At 43.7% G+C, this 21,621-nt stretch overlaps 2 long non-coding RNA genes and 1 pseudogene across 8 annotated transcripts in view; 2 read left to right on the top strand and 1 right to left on the bottom strand.

The window, feature by feature from the left end:
- Positions 1 to 21,621, top strand: part of LOC110973235 (uncharacterized) — a 146,985-nt gene that overhangs the window by 113,564 nt on the left and 11,800 nt on the right. For both annotated transcript variants that reach the window (XR_015424458.1, XR_015424457.1), the window contains exons 3-5: positions 11,704 to 11,961; positions 13,034 to 13,243; positions 19,716 to 19,842. This is a non-coding gene — a long non-coding RNA (uncharacterized LOC110973235). The remainder of the gene's footprint in view (positions 1 to 11,703; positions 11,962 to 13,033; positions 13,244 to 19,715; positions 19,843 to 21,621) is intronic.
- The window catches only part of LOC110973222 (uncharacterized), a 55,173-nt gene continuing 38,438 nt past the window's right edge, over positions 4,887 to 21,621 (bottom strand). For 4 of the 6 annotated variants that reach the window (XR_002597443.2, XR_002597444.2, XR_015424455.1 and 1 more), the window contains 4 exons: positions 11,827 to 12,035; positions 11,495 to 11,662; positions 10,977 to 11,086; positions 4,887 to 9,794 (listed from right to left, as the gene is read on the bottom strand). This is a non-coding gene — a long non-coding RNA (uncharacterized LOC110973222). Of the gene's footprint in view, positions 10,360 to 10,976; positions 11,087 to 11,494; positions 11,663 to 11,826; positions 12,036 to 21,621 lie in introns of all 6 variants that reach the window. The other 2 variants (XR_015424454.1, XR_015424453.1) reach the window with 2 other exon arrangements.
- Positions 13,724 to 14,871, top strand: LOC147799944 (uncharacterized; annotated as a pseudogene).

Raw genomic sequence — 21,621 nt, 5'->3', positions numbered from 1 at the left:
AAGGGAAAATTTAGTCTGATTTCTTCTTCGTTCTGGTAGTAATTCTGGGTCGAAATTTAGGATTGCTCACGCATTATGCGGGACAATGTGTGTACAAACCCTATGTTGTGCAACAACGCCACCCATGGTTCAATATGGGACAGTTTCTTGACAATTGAAAGCCCAGGCAGGTGTGACCGTAATTCTGCAATAGCGCCCTCATAGCCTGATATAGGACAGTCCGAAAACTGCGTGCAATCTGTGTACAAAGTCTATGGGGGAAAATTAATTCTTAAAAAATCAATAATAAATAAACTACTGAAGTTATCACTGTGAATTTCTTCTAGGACCGTCCTTGGATAATCACACAACTATCCACCAAGTTTGAAATTGTTCTGATTTTCCTAGATGCCGAAGTGTAGGGGTAGAAGAACTTGGCTGAAGAAGAAGAAGAAAAAAAACTAGAGAAAAGTGTGTGTAAACAAACACAGAGCTGGTTCGGGACTGTTTTACCAACAAGATAAGTATTGTTGATCAAAGCTCTCAAACTAACCCAAATGCTGGGTTGAAAACGTGTACAAGGTCAAGGGGCTGAAATAAATATTGAAAAAACAAGAGTAAATCACATGACAACGTCATCATGACGTCATTTATATACAATAATTTCTGTATCAAGATTTTTGTTGGCTGTCACTTTGAAAACGAGCAAACATCCGAAAGGGTTCAAAATTGTGCCTTGGAAACGTGTACAAAGTAAAGGGCAAAAAACCCCATTTGGAGAAACACTGCTCTTTTAAGTTCGTGTCACGTGATTTGCGCTTAAACTGAACACTTTTATGAAATATTACTCCATATTCGGACCCTTAGGCATATTACAAATAAAAGAACAGAGCGTCAAGTACCCGATTTCTCCTTTGTTCTTATAGTAATCTTGCGCCGAAGTGAAAGATTACTTGTTCACTTGTGTTAAGTAGAAAAATGTGTACAAAACCTATGGGGAAAAATTAAATATTCAAAAATGAATATAAAATAAGGGGATGATGTCATCATGACGTCATCCCTTTGCAATAAATCTTGCATCGAGGTCTTCGTTGGCTATCACTTTGGGAACGATCAAAGACTGCAAAGTTACCAAAATTGTCGCTGAAAAACGTGTACAAAGTCAAGGGGCTAGAAACACGTGTGCAGGAAAACTGCTCCTTTAATTTCATGTCACGTGATTTTTGTCTAAACTGGGAAAAACTTATGAAATATTATTTAATATTTGCACACTTGGGTATATTTGCGATCGAACGGAAGGGAAAATTTAGTCTGATTTCTTCTTCGTTCTGGTAGTAATTCTGGGTCGAAATTTAGGATTGCTCACGCATTATGCGGGACAATGTGTGTACAAACCCTATGTTGTGCAACAACGCCACCCATGGTTCAATATGGGACAGTTTCTTGACAATTGAAAGCCCAGGCAGGTGTGACCGTAATTCTGCAATAGCGCCCTCATAGCCTGATATAGGACAGTCCGAAAACTGCGTGCAATCTGTGTACAAAGTCTATGGGGGAAAATTAATTCTTAAAAAATCAATAATAAATAAACTACTGAAGTTATCACTGTGAATTTCTTCTAGGACCGTCCTTGGATAATCACACAACTATCCACCAAGTTTGAAATTGTTCTGATTTTCCTAGATGCCGAAGTGTAGGGGTAGAAGAACTTGGCTGAAGAAGAAGAAGAAAAAAAACTAGAGAAAAGTGTGTGTAAACAAACACAGAGCTGGTTCGGGACTGTTTTACCAACAAGATAAGTATTGTTGATCAAAGCTCTCAAACTAACCCAAATGCTGGGTTGAAAACGTGTACAAGGTCAAGGGGCTGAAATAAATATTGAAAAAACAAGAGTAAATCACATGACAACGTCATCATGACGTCATTTATATACAATAATTTCTGTATCAAGATTTTTGTTGGCTGTCACTTTGAAAACGAGCAAACATCCGAAAGGGTTCAAAATTGTGCCTTGGAAACGTGTACAAAGTAAAGGGCAAAAAACCCCATTTGGAGAAACACTGCTCTTTTAAGTTCGTGTCACGTGATTTGCGCTTAAACTGAACACTTTTATGAAATATTACTCCATATTCGGACCCTTAGGCATATTACAAATAAAAGAACAGAGCGTCAAGTACCCGATTTCTCCTTTGTTCTTATAGTAATCTTGCGCCGAAGTGAAAGATTACTTGTTCACTTGTGTTAAGTAGAAAAATGTGTACAAAACCTATGGGGAAAAATTAAATATTCAAAAATGAATATAAAATAAGGGGATGATGTCATCATGACGTCATCCCTTTGCAATAAATCTTGCATCGAGGTCTTCGTTGGCTATCACTTTGGGAACGATCAAAGACTGCAAAGTTACCAAAATTGTCGCTGAAAAACGTGTACAAAGTCAATGGGCTAGAAACACGTGTGCAGGAAAACTGCTCCTTTAATTTCATGTCACGTGATTTTTGTCTAAACTGGGAAAAACTTATGAAATATTATTTAATATTTGCACACTTGGGTATATTTGCGATCGAACGGAAGGGAAAATTTAGTCTGATTTCTTCTTCGTTCTGGTAGTAATTCTGGGTCGAAATTTAGGACTGCTCACGCATTATGCGGGACAATGTGTGTACAAACCCTATGTTGTGCAACAACGCCACCCATGGTTCAATATGGGACAGTTTCTTGACAATTGAAAGCCCAGGCAGGTGTGACCGTAATTCTGCAATAGCGCCCTCATAGCCTGATATAGGACAGTCCGAAAACTGCGTGCAATCTGTGTACAAAGTCTATGGGGGAAAATTAATTCTTAAAAAATCAATAATAAATAAACTACTGAAGTTATCACTGTGAATTTCTTCTAGGACCGTCCTTGGATAATCACACAACTATCCACCAAGTTTGAAATTGTTCTGATTTTCCTAGATGCCGAAGTGTAGGGGTAGAAGAACTTGGCTGAAGAAGAAGAAAAAAGAAAAAAAAAAGGAAAGAAAAAAAAAACAGAACAATTACATTATCGGTTCGGCTGAACTGCCGAACCAGCTAAAAAAAAAGGAAAGAAAAAAAAAAACAGAACGATTACAATACCTGGTTCGGCTGAACTGCCGAACCAGCTAAAAAGGGGACGTTTTAATAACTGGACATACGTGTGTATATACATATTCAGCGTTTGATGGAAAGTACATGTACCTGAATGTGGAATCTTAAGAAACGATGTCATCCCAAACACTGATTCGGACTCGTGTTGAAATACACCTCAGTTTCGCCTACCCGAGGTTTTATCAGAACTATATAGACGTTCAAAACTGAAACGAACAAGCAACGGAGTAAATCTGTGCCAGGGGACTGCATGCAACGAGGGATGAGAGAGGACAAATAAGAAAATTGCTCGGTATCAGAAATTAAAAAAATTGCTGGACACCTTATGGCATTGGGGCGCTGTTCATGTTACAGAATGGTTAGGTGTACGTGTACACGAGCATCTCTCTAAAGGGCGTATTATAGCTTTGGTGACTCTTTCTCCCTTTTCCCTATATGTATTTTGGAAAAATATTGCGGGTCGTTAGGAAGTTACCCAAAAACCTCAAAACTTTTTTTTCTCAATGAGAAAAAGTGGGGGAGGATCCAGTAGTCCGTTCCCTTGGCCAAAATGAGCGTGCTTTTGTGCGTGTCGGTGTGGGCGTGTATATTCCTGTCCCCTGGGATTTACAAAATCTTAATAAGTAATTCCTCCAGAATGTTTGGAGAATACAGAACGAAATGTAATTGCTTGGCAAAAACCTGACCAAAGTACGTTTCTCTTAGCCTATTACTATCCCACAGTCTGGATCTACGTATTGCAAATAAAAGAACTCATCTAGCACATGTACAAAACTAGAGCTTTAGATTTATCTGCAGAGTTTGGCCTACAAGTGACAGTCGACTCTCGTTATAAAGAACACTGTCATAACACAAAAGTGTTATAAAAAGCAAACTATGAGATACACAATTTCTTGAATTGTATTTTATTTGTTTCCCACTGTTGTTTGAAACAAAGATCCGGTTATTTGTCTGTTCCCTTCAACTTTATTATAACAAAGAGAGTTGACTGTACAGATCACACTCTTAAATCAAATAGGCTGAACTGTAATGCCATAAATGAATGAAGTTCGTCGTCGTAGACATGAACATGGGCGTAAATTGGTAGACATCCCCACAGCATTGTTTCAAGTGGTCGTGGGAGATCATACCATTTATCCTTTTCACTTTTTCCCCTGAAAAAAACGAAATAAATCTCGCAAAAGAATTTGCCGGAGAAGTGGCCAGCATTTGCCTTAGATCACTCCACAAAACATACAGAAACCCCCAAAATCCCGGGGCCCTCCAGCGGTTAACGTTTTCAGAGCCCACACTGTTAATACGGCTTCGCGTTTGTTTTAGTTCTAATCAAGGTTATGACTCCCCCCGACTTTTGAAAAGCGATTGACAGTCATGGGTATCAACTCAAACTTGAAAGTACATGTAGGCCTACGTGTTTCTAGAAAAAATAACTTGGAAATATACGGAAGCGTACAAGGGCCACTTTTTTTTCGAGATACTATCTCGCCGCAGCGTCAAATTGATATCTCGCCGCAGCGAATATTTCAATAGTTTCATAAGTCTTATTCAACGTGCCGTGTTCAAATGTATCTTTAGGATGAAATTCATTGAGATTTTGTTTTAGATTGTTAAAAAGGGGATGTTACATTTCCATAAAACTTGTTTTCCAAGACAAAGACAACCAAATTTTATTTTGTGGTGTGAATTTCCACATTCGAATGAGGGGTAAACTGTTTTAATTTCTTCCTACATTTTCCAAGTACCCAACAGAAGCAAGCGGACTTGAAAGTTACCTCTGAGCTTTCATCAGTTGAAATTTATTAATTTACAGTACTTAAAATGAAAAAAAAATGGAGTTTGAAAACACTACTACAAACGCAACGCATGAAATACCTCTCAGCTTTGGATGGTCAAAACATTTTAGGTTACTTAATGCCGTAATCTTCAAATATAGTACAAGTTCACACGTGTCATGCGCACCGAGCCGAAAGTGTCAACTCGTGTTCAGATGTTAATACAGACTCCATCTAATAAGTTCTTGACAAAAATGTGGTATGTGTTCACCTTTCCCAGCTCCCTGCGATGATGGATGGTTTGTGACAAGTGAACGCAAGGATGTGACGTCAAATCCAGTTCAATCCAGTTGGTGATAAAGTCTGTAATGGTCTTCTTTTCACCTTCACTTCATTTTTCTTTTTGCCTGCTGAAATCTCCTTAGTCATAGCTGATTTTAATGTTAGATTAATATTAACATCGAGATTTTGTCCAAAAGGCAACACACGTTGGCTAAAATATGCATGGGCGTTGCCATAAATTATTCGGGGGGGGGCAACCCGTCTACTTAAAACAATGACATTTAACTGCGGGAAGAGGTTCTATTTTCTTTTTTTTTCAGGCAAATATTTATGTGTCATTTCATTTTAAATATTCACTTCTTTGGCTGTTTTCCTTTTCTTTGTTCTTTTCAGGGTCCCCCCTCGTGGCGCTTATGTAGATAGGATTATTTAAAATGAAAAAGAAAAGGCACCGTAATCTTTTCAATAGGCAGTCTACCAGGGAGTACGAGTCAATCTACCCCACTTGCGGATATGAAAATTCATACCCCAAAAGAGATTTCTTTTGTGTTGGAAATCAAGCTTGGTTGACATGTAACCGTCCCCTTTTGTTCTAATTAGAAATCTGAAACCAAATCTCACTGCATTTCACCCTAAAGATACATTCGAAACGGCAGGCTGAATAGGACTTCTGAAACTATTGAAAAATTTGCTGCGGCGGGATATCATGTACCAGGCAAGATATGGGACGAAAGGGTACCCCCTTACCTGTCCAATCCCTATACACACTCTAGACTATTGTTACCTAACCCACACCCCATAAAAGTCTGTACAGAATGCCTGAGATTCCGATTAAACAATGACCAACACAAAGGCGGGGGGGGGTTTCTCTCCGTTCCATATCTTGCTTCAAATGGCATATCAATTTGACGCCGCAGCAAGTTCTTAAAACTCGCCGCGGAGAGATACACATTCAACAATGCGAGTTATTATGTTGGAAAAAAATTGCAAATGGCCCTTATACGCTTCCGTAGAAATACATATCTCTTAAAGAAAAAAATACAAAAACCCTCGATTTTGTCCCAAAATAGAAATGTTTCTTAATAAACGCCTCATGAGAACGAACTGGAGAAAAAACGTAACTTTTAGTGAAATACAAACGCGCGTATATCGGGGAGGGGGTCTAAGGGTATATTCCCCCACACTTTTGAAGGGGGATGGGTTTATCCCAACATTTCTAATCACAGCGGATTGTGAAGAAATTTCGGATTGAGGAAGTTGATAGAATGCTGAATTGGAGGACTGACCTGTTGATCAGAAATTTAGACTGTTTTGGAAATTAAGGAAAACTTGAACGTATTGCTGACAATTGTATAAGATGTGAATTAATGGGGATTTGAATCGCTGATATTTATTGAAGTGAGCATCTTCCATTGGTTATAGGAGTTGAACAGTATAAAAAAAGGTCAGTTTTAACTTTTCAGATGTGTAATTAGCGGAAGTGATTCACTGATATTTAAATACAGGTCAGGTACCGTGCATTGAACTATTTGAGGCATTTTTTGTCGACTTAGAATAATCCATGAGTAGAGATTTCCCTGCAGTTCCAAAGTGTGTATAAATACTTTGAATAAAATTAGGTGTATTTTTTGTACATATTTCAAATCGGTGTGTTGCCGCGTTGTTTTTGCAAAAGTCTAGGAAAACTGGTGACGTTGATGTAACATTCTGCATGAATGTAATATGCATTTCAGATGTACATCGGTATCGTGACCATCACCCCCATACATGTATAACGTCATACGGTGTCAGTACCCCTCCCCCGTTTTTCAAATATCGATAGCTGGGCAAATCAACCCCCACAAATCCCTATCCCCCTAAGTTCTGGCACGGGACTTTCGTACAAATACCCTGAGGAAAAAACATCGTTCATACTATTTGCACGTGTACATTAATTTAACGGAAGAAATAAAATACGTTTTTTTGAGTAACTAACTATAAGCAGTAAAAGTTTTACATTCTACAAGTGTATGTACATACTTAATGGCTTAAATAAATAAAACGAGTGTTTACATTTTTATTTATATTTACTTGTACATTATATTTACATGTACATACAGTTTTGTTTCACACAGTCAATTAATACAAGAAAACTGAAAAGATTTATAACGGAAATAAATAAACCAGTGCAGTGCCGAAGTCTCTGTTCGTTTCTTTGTTTTTTTCTCTTTTGGGGAGGATGTTCACACAATTTACTTTGGAGCATTGTTCATTGACAGTTATTGGCCAAGCTGCAAATAGAGTAAATCCGCCCGTCAATACTTAACATGTTTTTCCAGTGTCCAACTAGTTGTGTATTCGAGGTTCTACTTAAATTCCCATACCGTAGTTGATTGTATAGTTAGTAATTTCTATCTTTGGAAGTATCAGAGTAGTTTAAGGAACCTTGAAAGCACTGTATGTATGTACATGTGGATTGTCATCTTTTGGAATGACTGATTTGGTTAGTTAGCTCAAGGATCTCTCCTTGAAGTGACTAAGTCTAGCGTGGGCTGTCATGAACGCAGTAATGACAACATACATTTGTCCCAGAGTTATTTTCTACAAATACTTCTTTGTCGACAAACTGCACTTCGGCTATTGGATAGTTGAAAAACCTGTCCTCTGGCAACAATCTTCAACCGCTCTTTTGATGCTGGTGAAGTACCTGATGATTTAAAAACAACTAAAGTTATCCCGATATACAAAACTAGTGACCCATCTCTTATTAGCAACTACTGCCCTATTTCTATTTTACAGTATTTCTCTAAATTACCAGAAAGACTGGGAGCAATTCGAACGTACAACTTAATTGATAATGTAACATTTAACACAATACTGATTTAGAGCCAACTACTCAACTCAACTTGCACTGATCGACCTTGATAAAAATAAGTTCATCACTCGACAACTGTTTTGATAAAATAAGTTCATCACTCGACAACTGTCTTTATACGACTGGGTTATTTTTGGATCTGTCAAAGACTTCTGACACAAAAGATCATAAAGAAACTGATTAGTAAACTAAATAAATATGGAATTAGAGTTGCTCTAGAATGGTTCAAAAATTACGTAAGCGACAGGAAACAGTATGTTGTATGGTAGAACATCAACTCTTCATTTGCACCAATCAGACGTGACGTCCCTCATTGCTCAATACTTGGTCCTATACTTTTTCTGATTTACAAATATGATATCTGTAACTCGTCGAGTATACTCTCCTTTATTTAATTTGCGGATGACACTAATGTTTTCCATTGCAGTAAGTACTTACCTAAGGCAATTCACACTATTAATCGGAAACTATGCAAAATCTTCGAGTGGCTTGAATGTGCTTATTTATCCATTAACTTCAATAAAACCAAATGTATGTTGTTTGCTAATTGTAAAGTTACTAGGAATATCACTGTTTACTTGAATAATACACAGATAGAACAAGTTGATACCTGTAAATATTTAGGTGTAATTAGTGATAACAAACTTTCTTGGAAGCAACATTGGCAAAAAGTCCTCATGTCACTTTCTCGGAACCAAGGCAAAAAATTAAGAACACTTAAACATGACCGATATCTTATTCTTAATTTATATACCTTGTCCATGCCACACCTTCAATATTGTATTTTAGCTTGGGATAACACTAACCCCTCCTATTTGTACCATTACCCATTGTGTATTATGCAAAAGTCAACATTAAGAGTAATCAATAACTCGAGATCCACAGAGCATTCTGCACCGTTGTTTGGTAAATGCAAAACCTTGTCAATCTTTGTTTTATATAAATACCACCTCGGAGTACTATCTTTAAATTTGAAATGAAAAATCTTCCCGTAAATATTAACTCTTTTAAAAGTTTTGCGATAGAGCTCTTGCATGGTTACCTACAATGGAGAGTGTATCTTCGTATAGAACACATTGGACAAGCATGACACACGCATCCCTTAAATTCATGAAAGGTATGGTTTACTTACTGCATCTACCTTTTATTTCCCAATATCATTTCTTCCTGGTTCAATGCATTTTCAAAATGCACTCCCTTAGAATGATTCATCCATGTCACACTGACGTAAATGTCAATATGCATGATTAAGGCCCACTTTGCACTACCGTAGTCAAGTGGTTCTGCTATGCGATGGGATGCGACAGTGCTCGTGTTCCATGATCACAATTTGCCTCACTCTGTCCAGGAGTACATGAATGTAAATCGATAGAAATTAGATTGAGTTGCTACACACAGAAACGGATGGCCCAGATAAATGTTTTTCTTATGGTGTGTGGTTTTCCTGGCTGGGAAAGGTATCTGTCCTATGCCAGGTCTTTGCTACAAGAGTTAGTTTTCTTAAGGTAGTCTTAGCCTCCTTCCAGGCATTGGATGCAGCAATCCATGATGAAGGTAGTCTGCTGTTTGTGGCTCTCCACACTCTCACCTATCTGAGTCCGCTATGGTAGGTTCCGCCCATCTCCAGTCTGGAGCTTGTTAATGCAGCATCATTCCTTGCGGGGATGATTCTTCCAGTTGGAGCTGTGGAGATTGGCAGCGTGGTTGTATCTCTCACCGAGCTGGATTCTCCTCCATTCAGTAAGGGGCCTGTGGTGTCCTGTTGGGCCGTGCCACTGTAATGGAGTAATAGCAGTGAAGTGCTTTGAGACTTTGGTGCAAAAGTACTACATTTGAAGATACGGTCCATCATTTACTGTTTTCCAAATCTTGAAAGTGACTGATAAAATGACGGTTGAAAAGCACACTTGGTTTAAAGATGGTTATCCCTAACCCCCTAGGGGGTATGTAAATTTGCATTAATCAAAAGATTCAGGACTGTTATGGTAAAATGTGACTGAAGAATTTTTCTGGCAAGCTGTCATTCTGAATAAAACCATGAAGGAAGGCCATTTCCAATGATGCGTCTAAAGATGCATTTTTTGGAAAATTGCCCTGAGATATATGCACAAACGTTAAACAATACACACACAAGTACTCAAGTGTGGTTACTGTAATTCCTATATTCAGTGCGTGACAAATTCATATGCACTATTCACTGACCCGGAACTTCATGAGATTTGTTCTCAGGCACCACTCTTTAAATTTTGAGTAATTTGTTGCCTCAAGGGAAGATCACTGATGACCCACTGTTGTTGTCCAGAGCCAACTACACATACATCTGGCATCTATATACAGAACCTAAAATTGTAATGTAACATACAAATTTTAAACTCCTGATGTGTTGACTTCCTAAGATTTACCTTTCTCCTGATATGCTTTAAAACCAACCAAACAGGCTGCCAACAATAAACTCCTTTGTCTGGTGAGCCTCATCAATGAGTGAAAACATGTTCCCTTATCTAGTAGGAGTTATTACAATGTGGTATCACAGTCGAGACCCGGTATGGATATGGGGCATTTGAACACATCCACGCCTTGTTCATGTTCTTTTTGACCACTAGCAATGGTACAGCTCCAAAAAAGTTTTTGTGATGCGCAAGTTCTTTTCTCTATAAAGTTGAAGCAACTGTTGGTATTAGTTGTTTGTTCAATGTTTTCATTCTTCAGTGCACTTATGATGATTCACCTTATGGGAGTTCTTCTCATTTCATTTTACTCACGTGGTAACTCCTTTTACCTGCTGAACACAACATGCTTTCAAAACCTTTGAGTAACTGTATCCTGGTGCAAGTTTGTCACTGATATTGAGAACCTTTAGCATTTGCTTTTTTTCAACGCCATATACATGTACATATCAGATCTTGTAACAATGACTTTTAGATGGTCTTTATTTCATCACAATGTTTACTGGATACCTTTCTGAAGTGAAGCAGAGTCTAGTAATTAACAGGGGTTCTGGAGTCAAGTCATCTAGTTATTTCCCAACCTCAGCTGGATGAGTGTGTGACACTCTTGTAGAGTACACCTGTATGAGACACAAAGGGAAGCATAAACCTTTAAAGCAGTGGGCAAAAACCTCTAATACCAACAAAAAGGTAATCAACAACACTCGCCAACACACAAGAAGCCCCGCTACACAGAGTGTTGAGGTTAAAGAGCATTGGCAGAGGTTACACTGACATTCAAAGAAAACTTGTCAAGGTCTCTCTTTGTCCTTTACTCGTGTTTTATAGTAAAACATGAGCAGATTGATTTTATGCATTGTTTTGAATCAAGCACAAGTAACTTGGTCAGCTGTATTGATTTTTGTAAGCCATGCACTTAGATAACTACTGTGGAAATGCTGCTTTGGAGAAAATACACTAGAACGAACTGTGCTGTAAACCAGAAGTGTTTGCACTACAAATCACAACTCTTTAATACAGTAACTCACTGTCTCATCTATTGTCAAAGAAGCCTCCCTTGGAGAATTTTATGGATTTGTCTCGAGGTTGGTAGCTTCACTGTACTCAAAGCAATGGTGCATTCTAGGCTATACACGTCAATGGATCCATATGGTACTGACTCTTGTTTTGCACTACTTTCCCCACATGAATTCAACCTGCAAGGAATTGAAAGGGTTTAAGTTTTGATTTAATGCAGAAAGTGTTACTGCCGACATGCAGTGATTGACACTAGCCGGGGGGGGTGGAGGGAAAGGAAGCTTTGTCTAGCTGGTGGATGACTGGTGAAATTTCAGACCTTCGAGGGCAGTATTGCAAGTACCTCATGGACACTGCATCATCAGTAACCCTCCCATCAACAATACTTCTTGGCATTATGAGTTCTTCCTTAGATGAAGAGAATGAGGAGGAAGAAGAACTGGAGGATGAGGATGAGATGGAAATCCCACATTCCCAGGTACAGATGACACAATGCAAAAACAGTGTTCAGGATCACAGCCAAATCCAAGCAGGTGGAGTCACTTGATTTCCCTGAAGAAAAAAAATTCAAGACCTTTAAATTAGTTAGTATATATCATTTCAGCAACGAGGTGCAAGAAACGTAATGCATGTACCCGTATTCTTCACGCAGTGTAGCTGGATGTCATATTTCAAATTCCTGTTTACATCATTTTTATTTTGAAAGGAAAAATTGAATTTGAATCTGTATACGGGTGTTGTTCATAATCAGCGGAACAGCTGCCGCTAACATAAACAAGAAATGACAATTTAACTGAGGCCAAAAATGTACAGAAAGTAGTTGTAAGTATGGTTGTGAGATTACATTCCAGAGAGAATACATTTTCCACAAGTTGTATAACCTACTAACTCCCAAGAGGAATGGGAAAGTTTTGAGACACTTGGTGGCAGCAAACATACTGGTCCCACGTGATCAGTCCATTACAATTTGCATTATTATGAGCATACACGCTTTAGTTCAAGTGTGATGCTAACAATAGTGGACTGGCCAAATGGGACCACTATGTTTGTTGCCATCAACCATCTGAAAGTCTCCCATTAAGTCCATCTTTCCAGCTCTTCAGCTTTTTTCACATAGTATACCTGAGGTTAATAGTGTGTTGGGTCTTGATAAAACAGTTTATGCATGATGATGCGCAAAAACAAGAGGCCTTGAACAATGGTCTGGCTAAAAAGCTTCATAGAACAAATTATGTGCAAGTTGGCAATGCGAACAAAGATCTGGCTAGAAAGCTTGATCGAACAAATTATGCACAAGTCCGAGACACGAACAAAGGACCGGCTAGAAAAGGTTAATAAAAAACAAAGATACAATCTTTGATAAAAGCAGTTTATGTAAGACTTGGAGATTCGAACAAAGTACCAGCTAACAATCTTAATTGAACAAGTTATGCATGGGTCTGAGATACAAAACCAAACACTGACAAAATAAATGCAAATGATTGACATGAAATCACCTCGCCACTGGTAATCAGCATTACAATAACTACAGTGTACATTACTTTCCTCAGTCACCCCGAAAAGGAAATCACTGAGGGGAACACTGAGTGTCGCGCTGTGGTGGAGCCTTTCAATGGCAAAGTCTACGTCAAGATCCACAAGTGTTTCCAGAAGGACAGGGATTTCTGGAGCAGTCCAAGGGAGTCAGTGTGAGGGTGCAGGAGTGAAAAAAGCAGGTGGAGGTAATGCCGGCTATCACCAAGGCCGTCGGAGACTTGGAGGTAAGCACACAGAATTTTTCAAGTAATACATGTACATGTTGTTTTCAATGTTGATTGTTGCCATCAAAATAACTAATGCACCAGCAAGGTCATTGGTGTTTTTATTGTTATTTACAACACAGGCATAAAAAATTAAGAAAAAGATCTTGGCGACGAGAAGACTTCCGAGAGTGAGTTCATGTGGGGTTCCAGTCTTCACATGGATGTGGTGATTGACTAGGAGAAAAATGAAGATGACAAAGTTCTGTTTGATTATCAATTCCGATACTGCAGGTGGACAAAATTTGTAGGACAACTGTTACATGTAAATGTAACAAATGAAGCCTGCTGATTGAAAAAGGTTTCACAAATACTTGTTGTCCATGTCACAAAAGGCCGAGAAGTATTTCAGTCAGGCTGTCGAAAGAGTTGCTTACCAGTCTCTAGTTACATGTAGATCAGAGTTCAGTTTTGAAGACAAAGTTTATTTCATCCAAATTAATGACATTGGAGGAATGGAATTCAATATTTACAAAGTACATGTATGTCATCAGGGATTTACTAAAGCTGACCTCATATCCACCTTACTACAAGAGTATACTCCACTTGCAAAAGACGGTAAATACTGATTGGAGAACCACTAGGTTTTACCTCCTCCCCAAGATCCATAGGACAGGTAATCCAAGGAGGCCCATCGTTTCCAGAAATGGATCGCTCACTGAACATATATCACTGTTCATTGACACTTTTCTCAAACCCCTCGTTCCACAGATCCCGTCATGTATCCATGACACGGCAGACTTCCAACGCAAGCTGGAAAACATCAAGAACCAGATTCCCAGCACAGCCGTCATTGGGACCTTTGATGTTTCTTCCCTCTATACTAACATTCCCTATGAAGAAGGTATCCGTGCCTGCTGCTCTGCTCTCATGAAGAGCGGACACACAACTCCCCCATCAGTGATGTCGGGACGCTTATGAGACTTGTACTAACCAAGAACAATTTCTCCTTCACGGGCAAACACTACCTACAGGTACATGGCACTGCTAGGGGCACCCGCATGGCTCCCTCCTTTGCTTGCCTCTTCATGGGTAACTTTGAAGAGCACATACTTACTTCAGCACCATTTTGGATTTGGTGGTGATACATTGATGATGTATTTTTCATTTTGGGCAGAGACAGTGGCAGTCTATACATCTTCATTAACCATATCAATTCTTTCCACAGGACAATTATGTTCACTTTGGAATATTCCCTCCATCAGGCCAACTTTCTTGCTGTCAGCATCCAGAAGGAGAACAACCTCGTGACTACTGACCTGTATCCCAAGCCCACAGATACCCATCAGTATCTTCACTCATCCAGCTGTCACCCTAGACACTGCAAGACTGGCATTGCATACAGCAAAGTACTCAGGCTGAGACACATTTGTTCTTATGATTCAGATTTCTCCTGTCATACACAGGAACTGAAGAGGCATTTGATTACAAAAGGCCACAGCTATCAACAGGCTCAACGCTCCATCAATAGGGCCCGCTCTGTCCCTAGAAGTTTTGCACTCAAGGAGAAGACCCCCGTGAAGAAACAATCTCCAGGGTTCCCTTGGTCACCACTTTCCATCCTCATCTTCCTCCCCTCTGCAAAATAATCAACGACAATCATCATATCCTCCACACTTCAGACCGCTTAGCCAGTGCCATCCTAGAAACCCCGCCTGTGGCCTACAGGTCAAAAGAGAAGTTACCAAAATAAAGTGTGATATTTCTGTCCTGTCACCAGCCCCAATACATGTACATGTAGGTAAAAGTAATCTTTTCTGGCAACAGGACAAGTCAGTGTGATCTCCACACAAAAAGTCAAGTAGGCCTGAAGTTCAATTCATTCTTATTGTATTTGATGGGTAACACGAAATGCACACAACACATACAATCTTGGAGTATGCTATGTGTACTACAGAAGGTAATGGTCAATGCATTTGAGCAAAGTGAAAGACAGATGTCCGTGTGGTATGATATGTGCAGGTCATTGACATTTGACTTCTCAAGACATTAGTGCAGTAACTTCATTCAGTGACTGTAAAAAACAGGTAAACTCTTCGCCTTCTCTGTGCCATGGAATTGGTGGATGATTTGAGTCGTGTGCCGGACTCGCTGGGCAGCGTCAGCACAGGCCAGCGCGGGGCCCCGTGGTCGGGGGCCCAGACCGCGAAGGTGACGTGGAACTCGCCTTGGTTGGCGGGCGAGCTGGAGTCATTCCTTGTGGAGAATCTGGAACAGTTATCCAGGAGCGGGGGGCGGAAATTGGAAGGTGTCGAGTGCGCTGCTTGGGGGGATCTTGGGTTAGGTCCCCTGGAGAATGCAGCCAAGTCTGCGCAGTCCCCGGGCGACTTCCCCCTTCCCAAAGTTGATGCGGTGAGAAAGGTGCAGTTCCGTTTTGAGCACAACCATTTCACCGCAGTCGCTGGGGAGGGGGCATCGCCAGGCGACACCCTCCCAACCCCTCACTAGTACACCCATATCCGGCGTCCGCGGGGTGCCCTCTAGCGGCGGGGACACACTGGGAGAGGCGTTCCAGTCAGAGCGCCCTCAGGGTGGGTCCACGGCTGGGGGGTCCCGATGGGAGCCAGATGGAAATTCATTCATATCTTGTGGTAGCATTGAGGCGCCCTCTTGCGGTACCGTCGTGGCCCAAAAGAACGTTCCTCTCAGAGCGTGGGTGGGCGGCTGCCGCAGGGTTGGAGCCTCTGTGCGAGGTAGCTGAAGCTTGTAATACTGGCTATAGTATGGGGGCGCCTTCTTGCGGCGCCGCAGTGGCTCAGGAAGCATCCCTCTCGGAGCGTGGCCGGGCCGTGGCGGCGGCCGCGGAGGCGGGGCCCCGGTGCGAATTGATGGGAGCTAGAGGGCCCATGGCAGATTTCAGAATGCCCTCGAGCGCCGGGGACGTGGCTGGCATGGCGTACCATCTGGAGCGCTGCGAGGCCACGGTCCTCGGGAGGGGGTTTCGAGACAGGCTAGCTGGAGCGTGTGAGATAAATAGTGAGATGCGGATGCCCCCGCACGGCGAAACTGCGACGGGTGGTGCGATTAGGGCGGACCCCCGCGCGGGGATCCGCACACATCTGTATGAAGCGGATCCCCACTTGGGAATCTGCAATGTGTCTGCGTGAGGCGGATCCCCTCGGATCCACACACAGGCACATGAGGCGGATCCCCTCGGATCCGCATACAGACTTACAAAGTGGATCCCGGTGTGGGGGGAGCCGATCAGAAGGACCGAAGACCAGTGCTACTTCCGGACCGGTATGACGGAAGCTCGTCCTGGGCGGATTACCTCACGCACTTAGACAGTGTGGCCCCGTCAATAAATGGAGCAACACCGAGAAGGCGGAGTACTTGGCCTCCCATCTGCGTGGACTGGCCCAGGAGGCATTCAACGACTTGTTGCCGGAGGCCCGGAGGGACTACGTGAGCATCCTTGAACACTTCGAGCGGCGGTTTGGAGTTGCTTCGCAGGTGCCGCTCCATCAGGCTCAACTTTCCATGCGGGTGCGCGGTCGGGGAGAGTCCCTGGAGGAACTGGGGAGGTCCATCTGATGGTTAGTCCTCCGGAGTTACCCCACCTTGCCCACGCAGGCGCGTGAAGATCTGGCAGTTGAGGCCTTCCGGAACGCCCTGGGGGACGAACAATTGCAGCGCCATGTCTTCGCATGTAAGGCCACAACCCTGGCAGAGCTGATTACCCTGGCCACTCAGATGGATGCCTTTTTGGAGTCCCAGGCTTATCAGCGGAAGGGTAGGATCGGGGCCAAGGAGGTCCGAGTGGTCGAGAACCCTCGGCAGGTACGCCAGGCAAGGCGGGGGCGGCAGGTGGAGACCCACCCTTGCCGGGTGCCCCCTCGCAGGTCCGGTGCTATGGCTGCTGCGAGTATGGGCATTTCCGCCGGGATTGCCCGCGTGGGAAGGGGAAGGGCGGCGCCGTCCAGGGCTGGCTGCCGGCGGAGCCAGTCTCGACGGCGCCGGCGGGGCCGGCCCCTCCGGCGGATTCGGACCCCCCGCGGAGCCGCCCGCCATAGGCGGAGGACGAGTCCCTGGTTGCGACAGCCGACATGGACGGAGAGGAGAATGACTCGATTTTGGATGGGTTTCCCGAGGTCTGGGACCTGAGCAAGCTAGCTCAGGAGTATCTCCGACCTCGGCGCCTGGGTCAAAAGCTGGTGGTCCAGATGGGACACACTGCTCCTATTCCGAGGGGTCTTGCAAGTGAAGTGGGCAAGGGCCTACGGGTGGCCCCCCACCTGGAAGATCGCCGTCCAGCAGGCCAGGGTGCCAGAGGTTCTACTTCTTGCCCACAACCACCGAACTGCTGGACACCTCAGGGTCACTCGGACCGTGGCCCGACTCAGGCAGGCTCCTGTGTATTGGAGGGAGATGAGAGGGCAGGCTGAGGAGTGGTGCCAGAAGTGTCATCTCTGCGGTTCTAAGAAGTCCCCGCCGCGTCCCTGGAGAGCTCCGCTTCGACAATACCTGGTGGGGACCCCTGTGGAGCGGATCACCATTGACCTTACCGGACGCCTGCCCTGAACCAAGGCCGGGAACACCAGTATAATGGTAGTGGCGGACTATTTCATGAAGTGGGTGGAGGCGTTTCCCCTTCCAGATCAGACGGCCGAGACTGTGGCCAAAACCCTCCTGGGTCACCCTTCGGGACACTCCTCGAGATCCACACGGATCACTGGACCCTGTTGACGGGGCAAAGTCGGGACGCCCGGGCCGGAGCGGCGGCGTGTCGAGCGGGGAGAACTCAGCCATAAGCAGCTAGGGAGGCTGCGCGCCGGCAGAGCCATTGCCGTGCGAGCCGGAGGTGGGGGGGAGCGTGCGTGACTCGAAAGGGGCGGCGGGTTCGGCATCCGGCACAATTCTGCTCTACGCTAACTCCTGAATCTCCCTCTGTTTCTCTCCCCGGGGTGGACCGGTTGGCCTGCCCCAACTGTCAGCGAGAATTCCGCCAGCGGACCAACTTGCGGCGACACCTGAGGTCGGCATGTCCGGAGCTGTTCGCCACCCGACCTGTGAGCGGGGGTGTGGCCGCTGCTTCTACTGCTCGGACATGCGGGATCGGCACCACCGACACTGCGACCACGTCCTCGTTGGCCAGGTTTGGGCGGAGGATCCTGACGTCCCAGAGGTCTTTGCCAGTGGCGGGGAGTTGGGGGGTGACGAGTTCCCCATGGACCAGTCACTCCCCCCTGCCGGTCCTCCCGAGGGAGCCGCCCGGACCCGGGGCCGGCCTGAACGACGAGACCAGTCGGACTCGCCTTCCAGTGCGGCCCAGGGCCCTCGGGCCCCTGCGGTGGCCGCCGCGGCCGGAGCCGCCCCTTGCGTCGCTCAGTGGAGACGGATCGCAGACGGAGGTAGAACCCCCAGCCCCGGTTTGGAGCGGGGGCCACCAGAGTCTGCCCCCCGGCTCCTGGGTGACGTATGCGGGGGGATCCGCCTGCGACTTGGGGTGCGAGCCACTCTGCAGGAGGAGTGGGCCACCAGAGACACAGACACCATGATGGACCCACCCCTCTGTGAGCTTCACTACAGCCAGTGGTGGTCGGAGGTCCAGCGGGAGCCCCCTCCACCGCCCACCGGAGTCCGTCCCCCGAGAGCAACGAAGAAACGCCAGGGGGCACCACGGCTACCGGAGTCTCCTCCACACTGGACCCTCCCCATGGTAGCAGAGAAGACCCTCGAAACCCACCAGACTTGTACTTGTTGCTTGGTTTCACTCCTTGTAAGCTGGGCAGGGGCGACCGGGATGGCCTCGGGCTGGCCCGCCGGGTTGTGCCGCCTCGTTCGGTGATGAACAAGAGTCCTCGGAGGGGGCGGTGTAGCGCCGGCGGGTCCGGCTGGTGGGGGCGCCAGCTCGGACCCGCATAGAGTTGGCTGGCTGCCCCCGCTGGTATGCGAACGGCCCGCGGTTTTCCCGCCTCGCGCCTGCGCAGTCCCTGCCGACAGGTACCATGTTTAGAGCTTGTCTGAAAAACACATTGTTGTGGATGCTACAGCAATAAAACAGAGATTTCGTGACCATAACAGCGAGTTGCGGCTGTGTGTGAATCTATACTAGCGTCGAACCCTGATCCGTAGGACACGCTACAATATTTTTCGATATATGCACAAGACTGTACTGATTATGTTCTGCTATATGATTTCATTCATGTTTGAATATTTGTAATATACAGAATATACTTCCATTAGTGCCCACTTTTTCTTAAAATGCTTGGCCAACAGTACTGCATGTAGTACTGGCCCTAGCTTTACAGGCACAAGAACATGTACATGTTTGTTGACCTGAAGTGGAAAGGGGGGGGGATAAACCTTCTGTCCCTTCCAGGTGACTGTATCAACTTCACCATTTCTTCCGGAGTGCTCTGCTCTCAGAGAATGCTGAAGAGTTTATATGTGCTGCACACATACCACCTCCTCTGTAATCATTTGCCTACAGGTACTTTTTGACGGCACCTACTTGTACATGAACGTCTTCAGTAAGAAGTAACCCTTAAACTGACTGCACATCAAAGGTGTCCATAATAACGATGGAGAGGATGAACAATTAGCCACGAGGGTACAAGGTATGTTATATGAAGGATGAGGAAAACAGAACAACAGTTGTCATTTCTACTTTTACGGCCACTCATGCTAGACTTAAATTGTATAGTGTCCTTAGAAAGTCCAATACACATCCATGTCAAGAGGAGTGAAATGAATGCTGACCCAGCACACTTAACACTGTCTTGTCCTAACTTCAGGCATGCAACTTGGACTTTGACAAAAACTGAGGAAATTCCAATCTTTACAAGACTTTGTACAGTTTGAGATGAAAATGAGGAAATCAGCTGTTCCAAGGAAAAGTTGCATGTCTGTAACTTGGAATAGATCATTAAAGTAAAAAATATGATTGAATATCAAATTTATTGAGATCAGCAGAAGACAAACAAAAAAGAAAAAAAGACATGACAGTTATCATTTTTAATAAAACCGGCAAAAACTTTAATAGCCGGATGGCAATTAAGAGAACAAAATGAAGGTTACATGTCCATGTACATGTAGGTAATGCTTTAACTCAAGTAGAGAGTTGGTAATTAAACAATCAGAATAGCAATGAGACAGAATCCCCCCCCTGACTGCAACAAAACTTTCTTGAAGATCAAATTGGAGTATTCAGGTGTACTATAAACTTGCCCAAATGAAGATTTGGAATACAATCTTGAATACAAAGGGAAGAGGGGATATGACTTGAGTGCAAAAACCTCCAGAAGGTCCAGGGTTCAGAGCGCTTGGAAAATTTATATGTACATGTACCAGTACGCCCAACAGTTTCAAGGGTCTGCTTGAACCAGTGAGAATTTTTACGTGATTTTGTTTGCAGGCCATATAATGTATAGTTGTAAACAGCATACAGATTTTCAATGAGGAAAACTACTGCTGTTTCATGACCACCCATGCCACACTTAAATACAGGCGATTCACAATGTGCGCCATCAAGAGTTTGCAATATGTTGGCCAATCATAATGCGCAAAATTTGTCGACCCTCTCCAAAAGCGGATTGGGTCGACAAATTTCGCGCACTGTGATTGGCCAACGCGTTGCAAACTCTTGGTGGCACACTATTGTGAAACGGCCGTATTGTGCAATGTCCTTTAAAGTTAAAATAATACAACACTGACAGTGTGAAAGGCTATTCCCTTTCCCAGGGTGATCATTAAGGTTAACTAACCAACCAAATCAGTCCAAAAGATGGCAGTTACTGGTAAGTCTACGTGTGCTTGCAGAGTTTGTTTTGGGCAGACCAAAACATTTATTACACCTAGATGTTAGATGACTGGGAAAACATATAGTAAAGTCCAAGGATTCACACTCAACTTCTGAGACGGCCAAGATAACCTTGACCTGGTGGTCCTCATGGTAAAAGATTCATTCCAAGTCACTTTCCATAGACAATAAGATGTGTTACAACAAAAGGGTATTACAGACCATTTCCACACACTTCCTACAGATATCAGCTGTCGTAACAAAAGAACTTTCAGTAAAGTACTGTTCACATTTCATCCAAAACTGTCATAGCAGAGACACCTTCCTCCAACTCTAAATACTCACAAATGTAGTTTCCAAGATGGTCCCACATACTAGTTGCTGTTTTGACCTTTGTGCTTTGTTTACATAGTACTATTTGCATTCTGAGCATAGTTACATGTATGTGCATGCGAAGCTTGAACTGTAAAGGATTATGGGGCAATTTGGGGCACATGAAAGGACATGGCAGAAAATGGGGAAAACTACTGTCTTTTACCTAATGACAATGATTGGAAATGGAAGCTCAGTGCACTGTGAATGTTTGATAGGATGCCTG

This window comes from Acanthaster planci, linkage group LG02 (genome assembly GCF_054643075.1).
Source record: "Acanthaster planci isolate LZ-2023a linkage group LG02, COTS_SCS, whole genome shotgun sequence".
Lineage (NCBI taxonomy): Eukaryota > Metazoa > Echinodermata > Asteroidea > Valvatida > Acanthasteridae > Acanthaster > Acanthaster planci.
Note: the sequence above shows the minus strand (reverse complement) of the source record. Positions and strands in the feature narration are given on the sequence as shown.